Source organism: Arachis ipaensis, chromosome B2 (genome assembly GCF_059453495.1).
Source record: "Arachis ipaensis isolate K30076 ecotype BB chromosome B2, ASM5945349v1, whole genome shotgun sequence".
Classification (NCBI taxonomy): domain Eukaryota; kingdom Viridiplantae; phylum Streptophyta; class Magnoliopsida; order Fabales; family Fabaceae; genus Arachis; species Arachis ipaensis.
In genome coordinates this window covers 78,241,351-78,261,013 of record NC_142437.1, presented here as the reverse complement: position 1 = coordinate 78,261,013, position 19,663 = coordinate 78,241,351, and the positions used below count along the sequence as shown (strand labels likewise).

General features: G+C 38.0%; 1 non-coding gene across 1 annotated transcript; it reads right to left on the bottom strand.

The window, feature by feature from the left end:
• Nucleotides 1–18,349: 18,349 nt before the first annotated feature.
• LOC148574500 (small nucleolar RNA R71) lies at nucleotides 18,350–18,457 on the bottom strand. Its single transcript, XR_015905955.1, has one exon. It is a non-coding gene; the product is annotated as a small nucleolar RNA R71 (small nucleolar RNA).
• Between the last annotated feature and the right edge of the window lie 1,206 nt (nucleotides 18,458–19,663).

Here is a 19,663-nt window from a genome sequence, read left to right as displayed (position 1 = left end):
TGAAGGAAATATCAAAGTATTTAAACCATAATAGAAATCCTTAGCTTACTAGGAGTTAGTTTAACAGTTCATATAATCAAATAAACATAAAGCAATAAAAAGTGACTTGATGAAGAGGAGACAATCAATCTTGGTCTTCATCATCATCAGTATCCTCTTCATACGGTAGGTGGATGCCGAAATGCTCATATAAGTCATCAATACGACGATCCAAGCAACCCGTGCGATGATCTACACGAGACACACGACGATTAAGTGCTTCAAGTTGCCTACCATGCTCTACTTCAATCCTTTGAGTTCCATCATGTATATACTCACTTTAAACCATTATAAACTTCAATTTGTTGATCCTCCATTGTTTATAATCTTCAAATTCTTCAATCTACCTCAAGATTAATCACTCTTTCATCAACTCATAAACCTACAAAACAATGGCTAATTGGATATCTCCAATGCTTAAGTTAGTAAGAGATACAAAAATAGCAATATAAATACAATGAATTCAAACAAATCATATTAGATTAGAATCCAAGATACCAAGTTCATTTCGGATGTTAAAAAAACTTTCTTTACATAAAGGTTTAGTGAAGATGTCCGCTAGTTGTTTACTAGTTTCGACAAATTCAATAACCACATCACCCTTTTCAACATGGTCTCTTATGAAGTGATGTCTAATCTCAATATGCTTGGTTCTTGAATGTTGAACCGGATTCTTGGTTAAATTTATTGCACTAGTATTATCACATTTGATAGGAATGTGATCAAGCATGAGTCCATAGTCCACAAGTTGTTGTTTCATCCATAAAATTTGGGCGCAACAACTACCGGTGGCTACATACTCGGCTTCGGCGGTAGACAAGGCTACACTTACTTGTTTCTTACTATGCCATGAAACAAGAGAGTTTCCTAGCAAGTGACAAGTGCCGCTAGTGCTTTTCCTATCCAATTTGCAACCGGCAAAATCAGAATCGGAATAACCAATCAAATCACAAGTGGATCCTTTCGGATACCACAATCCAACATTTAATGTTCCTATGAGATACTTCATAATCCTTTTCACCGCACTTAAGTGAGATTCCTTAGGATTAGCTTGGTATCTCGCACACATGCATACACTAAACATGATATCTGGCCTACTTGCCGTTAGATAAAGTAATGATCCTATCATGCCTCTATACTTCTTTACATCTATGTTTTTACCTTGTTCATCTTTGTCAAGGTAGCAAGTAGTGCTCATTGGTGTGTCCATTGCCTTAGCATTGTCCATTCCAAATCTTTTGAGCAATTCCTTGCAATATTTGGTTTGGCTAACGAAAGTTCCTTCTTTTCCTTGTTTGATTTGAAGACCAAGGAAGAAGTTGAGTTCGCCCATCATGGACATTTCAAATTCACTTTGCATGAGGTTTGAGAAAAACTTGCAAAGTGATTCGTTAGTTGAACCAAATATTATGTCATCGACGTAAACTTGTACCAAAAGGATATTTTTGTTTTCAATCATGATAAATAAAGTTGTATCAACCTTCCCTCTTCTAAAACCCTTTTCTATTAAAAACTTGCTCAAACGTTCATACCAAGCTCTTGGAGCTTGTTTAAGACCATAAAGAGCTTTCTTGAGTTTAAAAACATGATTAGGATTTTCATAATCCTCAAAACCGGGAGGTTGTTCAACATATACTTCTTCTTGAATGAAACCATTAAGAAAGGCACTCTTAACATCCATTTGATAAAGTTTGAAGTTATAAGAGGATGCAAAAGCAAGTAACATCCTAATAGCTTCTAATCTAGCTACGGGAGCATAAGTTTCGTCATAATCAATGCCTTCCTCTTGATTATAACCTTTAGCTACCAATCTAGCTTTGTTTCTAACAATTGTACCATTTTCATCGAGTTTATTTCTAAAAACCCATTTTGTTCCTACAATTGTTTGATTACTTGGTTTAGGCACCAATTCCCAAACGTCATTTCGTTTGAATTGGTTAAGCTCCTCTTGCATTGCCATAGCCCAATGTTCATCATCAATTGCGGACTCAATGGTAGATGGTTCAATTTGAGAAACAAAAGCACTATATGCAAATAAATTTCTAAAAGTGGATCGAGTTGTTACCCCTTTCGAAACATCACCAATGACGTTGTCTAGAGGATGATCCTTTGAAGTACGCCAGTCCTTTGGAAGTGCATTTATTTGTGCTTGTGATGGTTCAATTTCTTCAACTTGAACACTATCCTTTGTTGAGCTTGTAAAGGCTTCATTTAAATCTTTTTCTTTGTCTTCACCATTCAAATTTAGTGAATCAAAGTTTTCTACATTTTCATCAAAATCTTTTCTAGCACAACAACGGTTAGTTTCATCAAAAGCGACATGAATACTTTCTTCCATAGTCATGATGCGTTTATTATATACTCTAAAAGCTTTGCTAGTTAAAGAGTAGCCTAAGAAGATTCCTTCATCAGCCTTAGCATCAAATTTGCCTAAGTTATCTTTTCCATTATTTAGAATAAAGCATTTACAGCCAAAGACGTGAAGGTGGGAAATATTTGGCTTTCTTCCTTTGTACAATTCGTACGGTGTTTTCTTAAGAATAGGTCGAATGATAATCCTATTCATAACATAACACGCGGTACTAACCGCATCCGCCCAAAAGTACTTAGGAATATTAGCCTCATTGAGCATAGTTCTAGCCATTTCTTCTAAATGACGATTTTTCCTTTCAACCACACCATTTTGTTGTGGTGTTCTAGGAGAGGAAAAATTATGCTCAATGCCATTTTCTTCACAAAAAGTTTCAAAAAGATTGTTTTCAAATTCTCCACCATGATCACTTCTAATAGATGATATATGCAAATTCTTTTCATTTTGAATAACTTTGGCTAATCTTTTGAATGCTCGAAATGCATCACTCTTGTTTGCTAGGAACAAGGTCCATGTAAATCGAGAGTAATCATCAACAATAACTAAAGCATAGTAATTGCCACCAAAGCTCATAGTCCTGGAAGGACCAAATAAATCCATGTGCAAAAGTTGTAATGGCCTTGTTGTTGAAACAATGTTTTTGGATTTAAAAGAAGCCTTTACTTGTTTTCCCTTTTGACATGCGTCGCAAAGGACGTCTTTTTCAAAACGTAGCTTTGGTAAGCCAATTACTAACTCTTTAGAGACCAACTTGCTAAGATGGTCCATGTTAGCATGAGCTACTCTACGATGCCATAACCAAGTTTCATCATTTTTACTAACAAGGCATTTCACATCATTTGAGGAAACTTCATCTAGATTAATCATGTATACATTGTCAACACGGTGCCCAATTAGCACAATTTCATTAGTGTCTTGCCTTTTTATCAAACAACATTTTGAATCAAAGGTGACTAAGTTTCCTTTATCACAAAGTTGGCTAACACTAATGAGATTATGTTTGAGACCTTTGACAAGTATAACATTATCTATGGAGGTAGAAGAATTTTTACCAACTTTTCCAATGCCGATTACTTTGCCGGTGTTGTTGTCTCCATAGATCACGTTTCCTCCGTTTGTAGGCTCTATTGCGGTGAACTTTGATTCATCGCCGGTCATGTGTTTGGAGCATCCACTATCAACATACCAATTTGTATCCTTAGCTCCAACACGTACCTACAAAACAATTAAAATTGGGATTTAGGTACCCAAGTGAATTTGGGTCCTTGATGGTTAGTATGAGCATAATGCCCATAAGGTGCCCATCTCGTATCTTGACTACGAAAGTTTATATGTTTAATTCTAGTAAAGCATACGGGTGCTATATGACCTACTTTATTACAATAATGACATATGACATTTGGATTATGCATCCTATGCATGTTTCTAAATGGTTGCCTAGGTTGTTTCCTAAATGCAACATCTTTTGATCTATATGCATTGTGATTATAATTTCTAAATGAAGCATGTTGAGGAGGATGTTTAAAGGCTTCATTCCTTTTAGGCATGCTTGCCTTTTGGGCTTGCGGTTGCCTAATAGGAGTTTTAGTATTTTTAAATTTTCCTTTTTCAAAACCTAAACCTTCCTTATTATGAACATGCTTTTGGTTTTTCAACATTTTATCTAAGTTCTTTGAAGATTCATTGAACTTAGCTAAAGTGTTCTTAAGATTTGTAATTTCATTTTCATGCATTTTACAAGATTTGTATGGATCACTACTTGTGCTACACTTATCTTTTCCAAGATTGATATTCTCGTTTTTCAACATCTCATTTTGTTTTAAAAGATCCATATTCTTTTTCTTTAGGAGAGAATAATCTTGGGTAAGTTTTGTGTACACCTCAAGTAAGGCATCATATTCATCTTGTAAATTAAAAGAAGTGGAGTTATCATTACTAACCTTTTCTTCGCTTGCCATTAAGCAAAGATTTGCAACCTCGTCGTCATCGGAGTCGGATTCATCCTCGTTCTCCCATGATATGTATGCTTTCTCCTTCTTCTTAAATTTCTTGTTTTTGTCCTCCTTTTGAAGTTTTGGACAATTGGGTTTAATGTGTCCAACTTCTCCACACTCATAGCATTTTGGTACCTTTGTTTTGCTCTTGAAGTTTTTCTTCATTGCAAAATTATTGAATCTTTTTAATAAGAGTGCAAATTCTTCATCTCCTTCTTCTTCATTATCATCACTCTCTTCTTGTAGTGATGTTGTTTTAAGGGCGAGACTTTTCTTCTTGCTTTCTTCACCTTTTTGTCTATTTAGCATAGTCATTTCATAGGTGAGAAGATTACCTCGTAGTTGATCAAATGTAAGTTGATCATAGAGCCTTCCTTCCACAATGGCGTTCACTTTGGAGTTCCATTTTGGTGTAAGGCTTGTAAGCACCTTGGTCACAATTTGTTTATCATTGTATTTTGTGCCAAGCATGCTTAGGTTGTTGAAGATCTTGGAGAGTCTTTCAAGAGCTTCTTCAATGCTCTCTTCATCTTTCATTTTAAAATTTTCCCATTCATGAACCAACATAAATACCTTTGATTCTTTAACGTGGTCGGTTCCTTCGTAAGTGATTTGGAGTTTATCCCAAATCTCTTTAGCAGTTTCACATGTAGAGATCTTCATATAATCATGCTCGTTAAGTGCACAATGAATGAAGTTGATGGCTTTATCATTCATTGCCACTTTCTTCCAATCATCGTCACTATATTCATCTTCTCCTTTCGGTACTTGCTTTAAGACGGAGACTTCTCCTTCTTTAGTGCTTGTTGTCTTTGTTGGAATGTGATTTCCATTCTCAATCACTTTCCAAATTCTCACATCTTGAGAACGGATCCAAATTCTCATTTTATTTTTCCAATAAGAGTAATTTGTTCCGCTAAAAAGAGGAGGTCTAGCGGTTGAGTTACCTTCACTAGTGTTGTTGTTGTTAAAGCTTGTGCTTGACATGATCTTTTCCCTTAAACGGTTAAGTCTTTCAAAGGGTTAAGCTCTGATGCCACTTGTAGAACCTATGCACAATTACTCAAGAGGGGGGGTGAATTAAGTATTGCAACAACAATGAATCTTTTTGCGAAAGTTAAAGACAATATACAAAAGTGTTATTGTACTAGTATTTTTCCAAGAGCTTAACTCAATTGCTAAGCATTTATAAGGAGCTTTTACTTTCCAATAGACACCAACTCAAATAAATTGATCAAGCTTTTCACCAATCGGACTTAAGCTATTTCTTAAGTACTTACGAAGCTACTTTTCGATCACAATTTATTTGCTCAAAGGTAAAAGACAATAATATGGAAGAGATGAGTTTGGAGAGATGCAAACGCTATTTAGAGTGGTTCGGCACAATCCTTGTCCTACGTCCACTTTCTTTCTCAATCGCTATTGAGAAGTTCCACTATTGCCAAGCTTCAAGGTGCTCGCGCAAAACCTTTTACAATCCGAGTCCTTAGTTTCTAACACCTCACGGTATATGATCACCACTCGTATACTAACCCACTCCACTTAGAGATACCTTCTCTAAGATTTGCCTTGAGTACTTAGTATGCTTCTTTGGTATCCTCACCGACTATAGTGTTTATAACTCTTGACTCAACCTTGGAGATCACACTCCAATTTACAAAGTGTTACAAGAAAACAATTCTCAAAGAATTGTTGAGATGAAATGAGTACTCTCTAGAAGAGTGTATGATTACAAGTTTAGCACTATTGAACCAATTGATATTGCTCTCTCAAATTGTGTATTATAACACCTTAAAAATGTGTAGAATGAAAGAATATGAACAAGATAGTTTGGAAATACTCAAGTATCTGAAATAAGGCTTCAATCCATCTATTTATAGACTTCCCAAACTTTAGAAACGTTGGGGAGTTAATGGGATGGAGCCGTTTTGTTAAAACTAGCCGTTTTTTATGTTTTTGAATCATTTGCATCGATGCATAACACTTTGCATCGATGCAAATGTGTCTTTGAAGCTGAAATTTGAATTTTCAGCTAGGTTGCATCGATGCAAACATCTTTGCATCGATGCAACAAGTCGTTGCATGCTTTGCATCAATGCAAGATGAGTGTGCATCGATGCAAACCTTAAAGAATGGCTTAAAATCACTTCAAAATACTTGGGATTGATCTCAAACTTTGTTGGAGTCAATTCCTATGCTTTTGTACCTTTGAAAACAAGTTTTTAAACCATTTGGCTAGCATCGAATTGCAAGATGTGCATCAAAACATTTTGTGAGTGTGTGTTGAGAGATTTAGCAATTGGTTCTTAACAAGAAGTTACCTAAGTCCTAAGACACTATACTTGTCTTCAAATGTTGTGGACTTGAGTTTCTTGTTGTTGTTGTGTTGCTTTCAACTCTTCATTCCTCAACGTTGAATGTTGGTTGATCTTTCAACATGCTTGTTCATTCAAGTTATTTGTTGGTTTGTCTTTCATGTCGTTTGTTGGTTTGTCATTCATCAAAACCTACGAATACAAACTTCGCATACAAGCAACATGATTTACAACACCTTCTTAGGATTCCATCAGCACACTTCTTGAACAAATAAGGATCGTCCCAGATGTAGTGTTTGGCATCCTTAATTAGCTTCCTCCTCATATGCATATTGATGTTGGTTGGTAGTTCCCCAATAGGCTTGAAGTTGGCTATGTCTGCAAACCAAGGAGCTACTCGAATCATCATCAATTGTTCATCAGGGAAGCTTTCATTGACTGCTACTTACTGCATCTTTTCTTCTTGTGGGATCCTTGAGAGGTGGTCAGCTACCTTGTTCTCTGCTCCGCTCCTATCTTTAATCTCAATATCAAATTCTTGGAGCAACAAAATCCACCTTATTAGTCTGGGCTTAGATTCTTGTTTGGTGAGCAAGTATTTGAGTGCTACATGATCAGTGAACACAATTACTTTTGAGCCAATAAGATATGATCTAAACTTGTCAAAAGCAAAAACTATGGCTAAAAGTTCTTTCTCCGTGGTGGTATAGTTCCTTTGATTCTTATGAAGAACCTTGCTAGCATAGTAAATAACATGTACTAGCTTGTCTTTTCTCTGTCCTAGAACAGCACCAACAGCAAAATCAGATGCATCACACATTAGTTCAAAGGGAAGATCCCAGCTTGGTGGTGCTATAATAGGTGCAGAGGAGAGTTTCTTCTTAAGTTCATCAAAGGCTACCATGCACTCTCTATCAAAAACAAAGGGAGTATTTGAGACAAGTAGGTTGCTAAGGGGTTTTGCAATTTTTGAAAAATCTTTGATAAACCTCCTATAGAACCTAGCGTGTCCCAAAAAACTTCTGATTGCTTTGACATTGCAAGGTGGAGGTAATTTTTCAATTACTTCTACTTTTGCCTTGTCCACTTCTATGCCATCTTTTGAAATCTTGTGACCAAGAACCACCCCTTCAGTCACCATAAAATGGCACTTCTCCCAGTTTAAAACTAGGTTGGTTTCTTGACACCTTTTTAGCACAAGAGCAAGATGGTATAGGCAATCAGAATATGAGTTCCCAAATACAGAGAAGTCATCCATGAATACTTCTATAAACTTTTCAATTATGTCTAACAAAATGGAGAGCATGCACCTTTGGAATGTTGCAGGTGCATTGTACAATCCAAAGGGCATTCTCCTATAAGCAAAGACACCATATAGACAAGTAAATGAAGTTTTTTCCTGATCCTTAGGGTCTACAACAATTTGATTGTAGCCCGAATACCCATCTAGGAAGCAATAGTACTCATGTCCTGCCAATCTTTCAAGCATCTGGTCCATGAAATGTAAGGGAAAGTGGTATTTCCAGGTGGCTTCATTGAGTTTTCGGTAGTCAATGTACATACGCCATCCAGTCACTGTCCTTGTGGGTATCAATTCATTCTTCTCATTTGCCACAACAGTGATCCCTCCTTTCTTAGGGACTACTTGCACCAGGCTTACCCAAGGGCTGTCTGAGATGGGGTAGATCACCCCTACTTGCCACAATTTCAACACTTCTTTCTGAACCACTTCATTCATAGTTGGGTTCAGCCTCCTTTGTTGTTGTCTTGAAGGTTTGGCATCTTCTTCAAGTAAGATCTTATGCATACACATTGAAGGACTGATCCCTTTTAAATCTGCAAGTGTCCAGCCTATGGCATCCTTGTGTTGTCTCAGCACTTGGATGACCTCCTCTTCTTGTTCCTTACTCAGACTTGAATTTATGATCACTGGTTGGGTGTTGTTGGAACCTAGATATGCATATTTCAAGCTGGGTGGTAATGCTTTCAGCTCTAGTTTTGGTGACTTTGCATCTTTGTTGCTTGTAATGGTTGGCATGGTTGAGTTTCCCATGGTTGCTTGTGGTGATTCTCCATCTGGTGCTTGTTCCAGCTCAATGGTTCCTCCACATTGTTCTTCTTCCAAGACTTCTTGAACTATTTGTTCCATGGTGTCTACTAGCATGCATTCTCCTATGGATTCCTTAGGGTAACTCATTACTTTGAAGACATTGAAGACCATTTTCTCTTCATGCAACCTCAAGACTAGTTCCCCTTTTGCACATCGATGATGGCTCCAGCAGTAGCTAGGAATGGTCTTCCTAAGATAATTGACGTGTTAGCCTCTTCTTCCATGTCCAGCACAACAAAATCAGCAGAAAAGATGAACTCTCCTACTTTCACTAGCAAGTCTTCCACCACCCCATGTGGAAACTTAAATGTTCTGTCAGCCAATTGGAGTGCCATTCTTGTTGGCTTGGCTTCCTCAATCTTCATCCTTCTCATCATGGTCAGGGACATAAGATTTATGCTAGCTCCCAAATCACACAAAGCTTTCTCAATGGTGATGTCTCCTATGATGCAGGGAATTTGGAAGCTCCCTGGGACTTTCAGCTTTTAAGGCAGCTTCTTCTGTATGATGGTGCTGCATTCTTCAGTCAAGATTATGGTTTCTTTTTCTTCCCAGTTCCTCTTTTTGGTTATAAGCTCCTTCAAAAATTTAGCATAGAGTGGCATTTGTTCTAATGCCTCAGCAAATGGTATGTTGATTTGGAGCGTCTTGAAGATCTCTAGGAACTTAGAAAACTGGCCATCCTTCCCATCTTTTCCCAGTCTTTGTGGGTATGGTGCCCTTGGCACATAAGGCTTCAAGACTGGTTTTGGTGGAGGTGGAGCAGGGATTTCTTCTTCATCCTTGTTCTCATGCTTTACTGCAACTTCTTCATGCTTGTCTTTGCTTGGGGTTCCTTCTTCTACAACCTTCCCACTTCTTAGAGTAATGGCTTTGCATTCCCCTCTTAGGTTAGCCATGGTATCACTAGGAAATATATGTGTGGAACGTGGGATTTGCTTGGACAAAATCTCCACTTGTGCTTCCAACTTTGAGATTGTGGCATTAATTTTTCAGATTTGACCTGTATTCCTCTTGATTAGCATCTATCCTTCTGTCAGTTTGTGCTTGTTTGTCCATGAGGGTGGATACTGCTCCTGTAATTTGTGAGGACAGTTGTGCTATTGCAGCTTCCATCCTCTCAAAGTTGCTCTTGATCTCACATGGTTACATAGTTGAGGATGGTGTATCTTGATTGAGGTTGTTGTGTGTGGGTTGGTTACTATAGTATGATGTGTTTTGTGAGTTGTGGTAGGGTCTATGGTTCCCTGTTTGATGGTTGGGGTTATGGTTGAAATGCTGATTTGATGAATAAGGCTTGTTGTGGTCCTGGTTGTGGTTTTGTTGATTTCCCCACCCAAAGTTTGGGTGGTTCTTCCAACCTGGGTTGTATGTCTTAGAGTGTGGGTCATATGATGGTCTGGATGAATTGTTCACATAATTGGCTTGTTCCCAGTCACCTTCAGATTTTGGTGCATTCCCTTCTTGTTGAGGAGTTTGGTCTTGAATGACTGAGGCTTGGTTGGCCTCCATCCTTTTGGTTAGAGCTGCTATTTGAGCTGCAATTGCTTTGTTATGCGCTAACAAAGCATCTACAGAGTTGAGCTCTACCACTCCCTTCTTCTGAGTCCTCTATGAAGCATAGAAATACTCATTTTCAGCTACAGTCTCAATGACATCTATGCCCTCTTCAATGGTTTTCTTCTTGTTGAGTGATCCTCCTGAAGAATGATCCACAGCCTTCTTTGCTTCATAGGATAGTCCCTCATAAAAGATGTGTAGTTGTACCCATTCATTGAACATTTCTGGTGGGAATCTTCTTGTCAGATCTTTGAATCTCTCCCAGGCCTCATAAAGTGTTTCTCCATCTTGTTGTCTAAAAGTTTGCACCTCAGCTCTCAGCCTATTGATTCTTTGTGGGGGGTAAAATCTTGCAAGGAATCTGTTCACGACCTCCTCCCATGTAGTTAGGCTATCCTTGGGGAATGATTCCAACCACTTTGCTGCCTTATCTCTGAGTGAGAAAGGGAACAAGAGTAGTTTGTAGATGTCGGGGTGTACCCCGTTGGACTTTATAGTATCACATATCCTCAAGAATATGCTGAGATGTTGATTAGGGTCTTCTTGGGCACTTCCTCCATATGAGCAATTATTCTGAACAAGTGTGATGAGCTGAGGTTTCAGCTCAAAATTATTGGCATGAATTATTTGGCTTTAGGATGCTGCTGCCGCAATTTCCTGGGTTTGGGTTGATGTAGGAGCCTAAGACTCTCCTTTCTTGCCCATCATGATTTACTGGGCCTTCTCTAGCATTGTGAGCTTCTCTTCATGGTGGTTCTCCATGTTCTCCTCCATGTTTATTTCAAAATACTCTTCCTCTTCCTCAGTACCAACGACTCCTTTCCCTATTGCTTCCCTCCTTAATCTAAGGAAGGTCCTCTCAGGTTCAGAATCAAAGGAAGTTGAAGCACCGCTTCTTCTACCTGTCATACAACTAACAAGGCAAAAAGCAAGAAAAAAAAGAAAAAAAAATTGAATAAAGAAGTTACTCTTGTTAGAGTGGATGTTAGAGTGAGTGGTGCAATTAATCAAATAGTTAGAAGAGTAGAAATATGGATGATAAAAATAGTCAAAGAAGAAAGAAATAGAACTCAAAATAAAAGAAAATAAAAAGGTGCTAAACAAAATAAAATAACAAGGAATTTAAATTGCTTAATCTAGCTCTCCAATTGATTTAATCACTGTCAAATTTAAGCCAATCCCCGGCAACGGCGCCATAACACTTGATGACCGAAATTCACACCCCATTCAAAATTGGTGAATTAGTCCTTTCGGCAAGAGCACCAAAATTATCATCAAGTAATAACCCACAGTGGAGTAGGATCGTATCCACAGAGATTGGCAAATTCGAGCAGTTTTAATCAATTGATGAATTAGTCAAGCGGATCAATAGGATTTTAGAGTGCAGAACTATAAATGACATAAATGTAAATGACTAGAATATAAAGAAAAGCAATAAAGTGCAAAAATATAAATGGTAGAAAGTAAAGGGCAGAATCATAAATGACTTGAATGTAAATGGGAATGGAGAATTGCTGAATGTAAAAATAAGCTGTAAAGAAATGGATAGATAAGAATGGGAAAATTTATTGAGATTGGGAGATGTTGTCTCTTTAGATCGAATCTAGCTTATATCCCCTTCAATCATGCAACTCGTTGACCTCTTGGCAATCATGATTGATTGAGCCCTAATCCCTTGGTGACTCAATCTCTCAGATCTTGATCAATAGCCAATTCCTTGGTCTAATTGCTCATGAAGAGAGATATGCTTGGTCCCTGATTATACCACACACCATTATAGGTCCAAGTAGAGGGAGGATTATATGTCACATATCCAAACACCAAAATCCAGATTCTACTCTAGTGTGAGAAGGGATTTTAAGCATGGTTTCATGTTTCTTTCCCAAGGTTCCCATGAAACCCAATTTCATTCAATCTTTTTCCCAAGATAATTGAATACTAAGCATTAAGAACGAAATTCCTTCTAGCAAATCAAAGAGAAGATGAAGAGAAGAAGGATTTCACTATCATCAATCCATCAAGTACAACAGAGCTCCCTCTCTCAATGAGAGAAAAGTTAGCTACTCATAGCTCAAAAAGTACTCAAAAGTGAGGTGTAAAAGTGGATCTAAAACTAACTGCTTAACCCCCTTCTTCAGTACTCCTTGGGGGTATTTATACTACTCCTAGTAAAATAAAAAAAATTACAAAAGTGAAAAATGAAAATTACATTTTGGAGGGAAAAGAAAACACTCAATAAGCATGACTTCTCAGCTGGCGTGTGGCTGGCGCTTTTCTGGCATGTCACGTGCCCTTCATTTCCAGCTTGGCGTGCCACGCCCTTGCTTTATGCTTGGCTAGGCTTCTCTGGAAAGTTGAACTAGCGTGGAATGCCCAGGGTCTGACGTGCCACGCCCCTTTTGTGAGTGAGTGGTTCCTCTGTTTGGCGTGCCATGCCACGAACTTAAGTGGCACACCCCAATGCTTCTTTGCTAACTGAATGACACTGGCGTGCCACACCTGGTTGCTCAAGTGGCACGCCTAAGTGAAGAATGGTGAGTGGAGTGCCATGTCTTCGATATCAAGTGGCACGCCCCATATAATTGGCCTCCTTTATCCTCTCTGGAAACTTATACCAGCGTGCCACACCCATGATCTTGTCTTGGTTCCAGTAGTTGGCATGCCACGCCTCAGTCTTCAAGTGGCACGCCATAGTGAAATGCTAAGGTTGGCGTGCCACGCCTTCGATACCAAGTGGCACGCCCAGTCCTTGCTTTTGGTCCTTTGTGCATTGGCGTGCCACACCTGGTTGCTCAAGTGGCACGCTCAGTCTTCAATTGCCTTCAGCCCCTTCTCTGGATTGTTGTACCAGTGTGCCACGCTATGCTGCTCAAGTGGCACACTCATGGATTTGTGAATTCTTTAAGCTTGGCGTGCCACGCTTGGGTTCTCAAGTGGCATGCCCAAGTGACTTCTTGGGGCTGGCGTGCCACGCCTTCGACACCAAGTGGCACGCCATAGTGAAGATTCTTCTTGGAATGGTGAGTTGACGTGCCACGCCCCTATACTCAAGTGGCACGCCCATAGTAATTGATGGGCCAGGCATGCCACGCCCAGCTTGGCGTGCCACGCCCCTTTTGTGTCCTTCATTGTAGCTCTCTGGAATTTTGTATTAGCGTGCCACGCCCAGTCTCTGGCGTGCCACGTCCACGTGCATGCTTGAACTTCTTCTCTGGACTTTAGTACTGGTGAACCACGCCCAGCTCCTGGCGTGCCACGCCAGTGCATTTTTGTGGCGTTTGCTTCAAGTGGCACGCCAGTTTCACACGCCCAGCTTCTTGTTTGTCTTCTACCAAATTTTTTATGCTTTTCTCACCTGAAATTCAGCACAACTCATCTCAAAGTAGTGTACTATAATATTCATCAAATAATGCATGAATTGTACTGATCAAATGAGATTTATGCTCTTTTATGGTCTTCTTTATGTAAGAAAGAAGGGTAGATGATGCAAGTCATCAACGACCCGAGGTTTAAATACTTCGGTTATCAATTTTATTGGGTTTGCTTAAGTGACAAACAAGTTTTTGTATGAAAGGATTATTGCTTGGTTTAGAAACTATACTTGCAATGAAAATTTATTATGAATTCTAAACCATCAATCTCCCGATCATCACCTACCAATTTTGAAATTTTTTTATGCTAAACTTGTTTGAAGAATGTAATTTGGAACATGGATTTTGAGCCAAGAACACAAGCAAGTGAGTTTCGAGCCTAATTGCGAGGCTACATCTTCTAGCCACTTACCTTCCTTCTTGTGTGCATTGTCCTCTCTCTATGATTGTGATCCTTAATTTGTTTGACTCTATATGTCCACTGTTATATGTATAAATGCATGTACATGATTGAGGCTGATGAGCGGATAATTTATACGCTTTTTGGCATTGTTTTTAGTATGTTTTTAGTAGAATCTAGTTACTTTTAGGGATGTTTTCATTAGTTTTTATGTTAAATTTACATTTCTGGACTTTACTATGAGTTTGTGTGTTTTTCTGTGATTTCAGGTATTTTCTGGTTGAAATTGAGGGACTTGAGCAAAAATCAGATTCAGAGGTTGAAGAAGGACTGCTGATGCTGTTGGATTCTGACCTCCCTGCACTCAAAGTAGATATTCTGGAGCTACAGAACTCAAAATGGCGCGCTTCTAATTGCGTTGGAAAGTAGACATCCAGGGCTTTCCAGCAATGTATAATAGTCCATACTTTGAACGAGTTTAGACGACGTAAAAGGGCGTTGAACGCCAGTTCTACGCTGCTGTCTGGAGTAAAACGCCAGAAACACGTCACAAGCCAGAGTTGAACGCCAGAAATACGTTACAAACTGGCGTTCAACTCCAAGATTGACCTCTACACGTGTAACATTCAAGCTCAGCCCAAGCACACACCAAGTGGGCCCCGGAAGTGGATTTATGCATCAATTACTTACTTCTGTAAACCCTAGTAACTAGTTTAGTATAAATAGGACTTTTTACTATTGTATTAGACATCCTGGATTGTATTTTTGATCATGTGATCACGTTTTGGGGGCTGGCTATTCGGCCATGCCTGGACCTTTCACTTATGTATTTTCAACGGTAGAGTTTCTACACTCCATAGATTAAGGTGTGGAGCTCTACTGTTCTTCATGAATTAATGCAAAGTACTACTGTTTTTCTATTCAACTCAGCTTATTCCGCTTCTAAGATATTCATTCGCACTTCAACATGAATGTGATGAACGTGACAATCATCATCATTCCCTATGAACGCGTGCCTGACAACCACTTCCGTTCTACCTTCGGTTGAATGATTATCTCTTGGATCTCTTAATCAGAATCTTCGTGGTATAAGCTAGATTGATGGCGGCATTCATGAGAGTCCGGAAAGTCTAAACCTTGTCTGTGGTATTCCGAGTAGGACTCTGGAATTGAATGACTGTGACGAACTTCAAACTCGCTAGAGCTGGGCATAGTGACAGAGGCAAAAGGAGGGTGAATCCTATTCCAGTATGATCGAGAACCTCAGATGATTAGCCGTGCTGTGACAGAGCATTTGGACCATTTTCACAAGAGGATAGGATGCAGCCATTGACAAGGGTGATGCCTCCAGACGATTAGCGATGCAGTGACAGCACATCGGACCATTTTCCAGAGAGGATTAAAAAGTAGCCATTGACAACGATGATGTCCTTACATAAAGCCAGCCATAGAAAGGAGTAAGACTGATTGGATGAAGACAGTAGGAAAGCAGAGGTTTAGAGGGACGAAAGCATCTCCATGCATTTATCTGAAATTCTCATCAAGGATTTACATAAGTATTTCTATCCCTATTTTATTATTAATATTCGAAAACTCCATAACCATTCTATATCTGCCTGACTGAGATTTACAAGATGACCATAGCTTGCTTCATACCAACAATCTCCGTGGGATCGACCCTTACTCGCGTAAGGTTTATTACTTGGACAACCTAGTGCACTTGCTGGTTAGTTGTGCGAAGTTGTGATAAAAAGTTGAGATTACAATTGAGCGTACCATGTTGATGGCGCCATTGATGATCACAATTTCGTGCACCAAGTTTTTGGCGCCGTTGCCGGGGATTGTTTGAGTTTGGACAACTGACGGTTCATCCTGTTACTCAGATTAGGTAATTTTCTTTTTGTTTTCTTTTCAAAAAAATTTTTCAAAAATATTTCAAAAAATTTTCTCCTTTGTTTTCGAAAAAAAATTAAAAAAAAAATGTTTTCAAAAAAAATATATTTTTCTTCAGAATTTTTAAGAATGAATTCTAGAGTTTCATGAAAAATGTTGGAGCCTGGCTGGCTGTAAAGCCATGTCTAATTCTTTTGGATAGGGGTATGTCAGCTGTGGCATGTCTGAGTTACATACTAAAGCTTGGCTGGCTATTAAGCCATGCCTAACCCTCAGATTGGAGCTTTAGACTAAAGAGCACAAGATTCCTGAAATTCATATTAAAAATTTTGGAATCCTTATTTTTCTTTTTCACATTAATTTTCGAAAAATCCAAAAAAAAAAATTAATAAAATCATAAAAATAAAAAATATTTCATGTTTCTTGTTTGAGTCTTGAGTCAAGTTGAAAGTTTGGTGTCAATTGCATATTCATCTTGCATTTTTCGAAAAATTCATGCATTCATAGTGTTCTTCATGATCTTCAAGTTGTTCTTGGTAAGTCTTCTTGTTTGATCTTGATGTTTTCATGTTTTGAGTCTTTTCTTGTTTTTCATATGTATTCTTGCATTCATAGTGTCTATACATGAAAAATTTTTAAGTTTGGTGTCTTGCATGTTTTCTTTGCATTAAAAATTTTTCAAAAATAAGTTCTTGATGTTCATCTTGACATTCAAAGTGTTCTTGGTGTTCATCTTGACATTCATAGCATTCTTGCATGCATTCATTGTTTTGATCCAAAATTTTCATGCATGGAGTCTTTTTCATGTTTTTCCCTCTCATCATAAAAATTCAAAAAATCAAAAAAATATCTTCCCCTTTTTCTCTCTTAAAATTTCGAAAATTAGATTTGACTTTTTCAAAAATTTTTAAAATCTAGTTGTTTTTATGAGACAAATCAAATTTTCAATTTAAAAATCTTATCTTTTTCAAAATCTTTTTCAAAAATCAAATCTTTTTCATTTTTCTTAATTATTTTCGAAAATTATAAAAATATTTTTCAAAAATCTTTTTCTTATCTTTGTCTCCTAATTTTCGAAAATAACATCATCAATTAATGTTTTGATTCAAAAATTTCAAGTTTGTTACTTGCTTGTTAAGAAAGATTCAAACTTTGAGTTCTAGAATCATATCTTGTGATTTCTTGTGAATCAAGTCATTAATTGTGATTTTAAAAATCAAACCTTTTTCAAAACTAATTTCAATCATATCTTTTCAAAAATATCTTTTTATCTTATCTTTTTCAAAATCATATCTTTTTCAAAAATTTGATTTTAAAATATCTTTTCTAACTTCTTATCTTCTTATCTTTTTGTTTGTTTCTTATCTTTTTCAAAACAACCTAACTAACTCTCTCTCTCTCTAATTTTCGAAAATATCTTCCCTCTTTTTCAAGATTTCTTTTTAATTAACTAATTAATCTAATTGTTGATTTTAATTTTCGAAAAATTACTAACATTTTTTCAAAAACTATTTTCGAAAATCACTAACCCTTTTTCAAAAATAATTTTCGAAAATCCTTCTCCCTCATTTCCTTCTAATTATTTATTCATCTACTAACACTTTTCTTCATCTCACATCATTGCTCCTATCCTTACCCTTGTGTTTGGATTCTTCATTCTTCTTCACCCCTATTCCTTTTCTTCTTATACTAACAATAAGGAACCTCTTTACTATGACATAGAGGATTCTTCTTCTTTTCTTGTTCTCTTCTCTTTCTTATGAGCAGGAACAAGGAAAAAGACATTCTTGTTAAAGCTGATCCAGAACCTAAAAGGACTCTGAAGAGGAAACTAAGAGAAGCTAAATTACAACAATCCAGAGACAACCTTATTGAAAATTTCGAACAAGTAAAGGAGATGGCAGCCGAACCCAACAACAATAATGCAAGGAGAATGCTTGGTGACTTTACTGCACCTAACTCCAATTTACATGGAAGAAGCATCTCCATTCCTGCCATTGGAGCAAACAACTTTGAGCTGAAACCTCAATTAGTTTCTCTGATGCAGCAGAACTGCAAGTTTCATGGACTTCCATCTGAAGATCCTTTTCAGTTCTTAACTGAATTCTTGCAGATATGTGATACTGTTAAGACTAATGGAGTAGATCCTGAAGTCTACAGGCTCATGCTTTTTCCTTTTGCTGTAAGAGACAGAGCTAGAGTGTGGTTGGACTCTCAACCCAGAGATAGCCTAAACTCTTAGGACAAGCTGGTCACGGCTTTCTTAGCCAAGTTTTTTCCTCCTCAAAAGCTAAGCAAGCTTAGAGTGGATGTTCAAACCTTCAGACAGAAAGAAGGTGAATCCCTCTATGAAGCTTGGGAAAGATACAAGCAACTGACCAAAAAGTGTCCTTTTGACATGCTTTCAGAATGGACCATCCTGGATATATTCTATGATGGTCTATCTGAATTGGCTAAGATGTCATTGGATACTTCTGCAGGCGGATCCATTCACCTAAAGAAAACACCTGCAGAAGCTCAAGAACTCATTGACATGGTTGCTAATAACCAGTTCATGTACACTTCTGAGAGGAACCCTGTGAGTAATAGGACGCCTATGAAGAAGGGAGTTCTTGAAATTGATACTCTGAATGCCATATTGACTCAGAACAAAATATTGACTCAGCAAGTCAATATGATTTCTCAGAGTCTGAATGGAATGCAAGCTGCATCCAACAGTACTCAAGAGGCATCTTCTGAAGAAGAAGCTTATGATCCTAAAAACCCTGCAATAGCAGAGGTAAATTATATGGGTGAACCTTATGGAAACACCTATAATCCATCATGGAGAAATCATCCAAATTTCTCATGGAAGGATCAAAAGCCTCAACAAGGCTTTAATAATGGTGGAAGAAATAGGTTTAACAATAGTAAATCTTTTCCATCATCCACTCAGCAACAGACAGAGAACTCTGAACAAAATACCTCTAATTTAGCAAACTTAGTCTCTGATCTATCTAAGGCCACTGTGAGTTTCATGAATGAAACAAGGTCATCCATTAGAAATTTGGAGGCACAAGTGGGCCAGCTGAGTAAAAGGATCACTGAAATCCCTCCTAGTACTCTCCCAAGCAATACAGAAGAAAATCCAAAAGGAGAGTGCAAGGTCATTGAATTAATCACCATGGCCGAACCTGTGAAGGAAGGAGAGGACGTGAATCCCAAGGAGGAAGACCTCCTGGGACGTCCAGTGATCAATAAGGAGCTTCCCTTTGAGGAACCAAAGGAATCTGAGACTCATCTAGAGACCATAGAGATTCTATTAAACCTCCTTATGCCATTCATGAGCTCTGATGAGTATTCCTCTTCTGAAGAGAATGAGGATGTTACTGAAGAGCAAGCTGCCAAGTTTCTTGGTGCAGTCATGAAGCTGAATGCCAAATTATTTGGTATTGAGACTTGGGAAGATGAACCTCCCTTGTTCACCAATGAACTAAGTGATCTGGATCAACTGAGATTGCCTCAGAAGAAATAGGATCCTGGAAAGTTCTTAATACCTTGTACCATAGGCACTATGACCTTTGAGAAGGCTCTGTGTGACCTTGGTTCAGGGATAAACCTCATGCCCCTC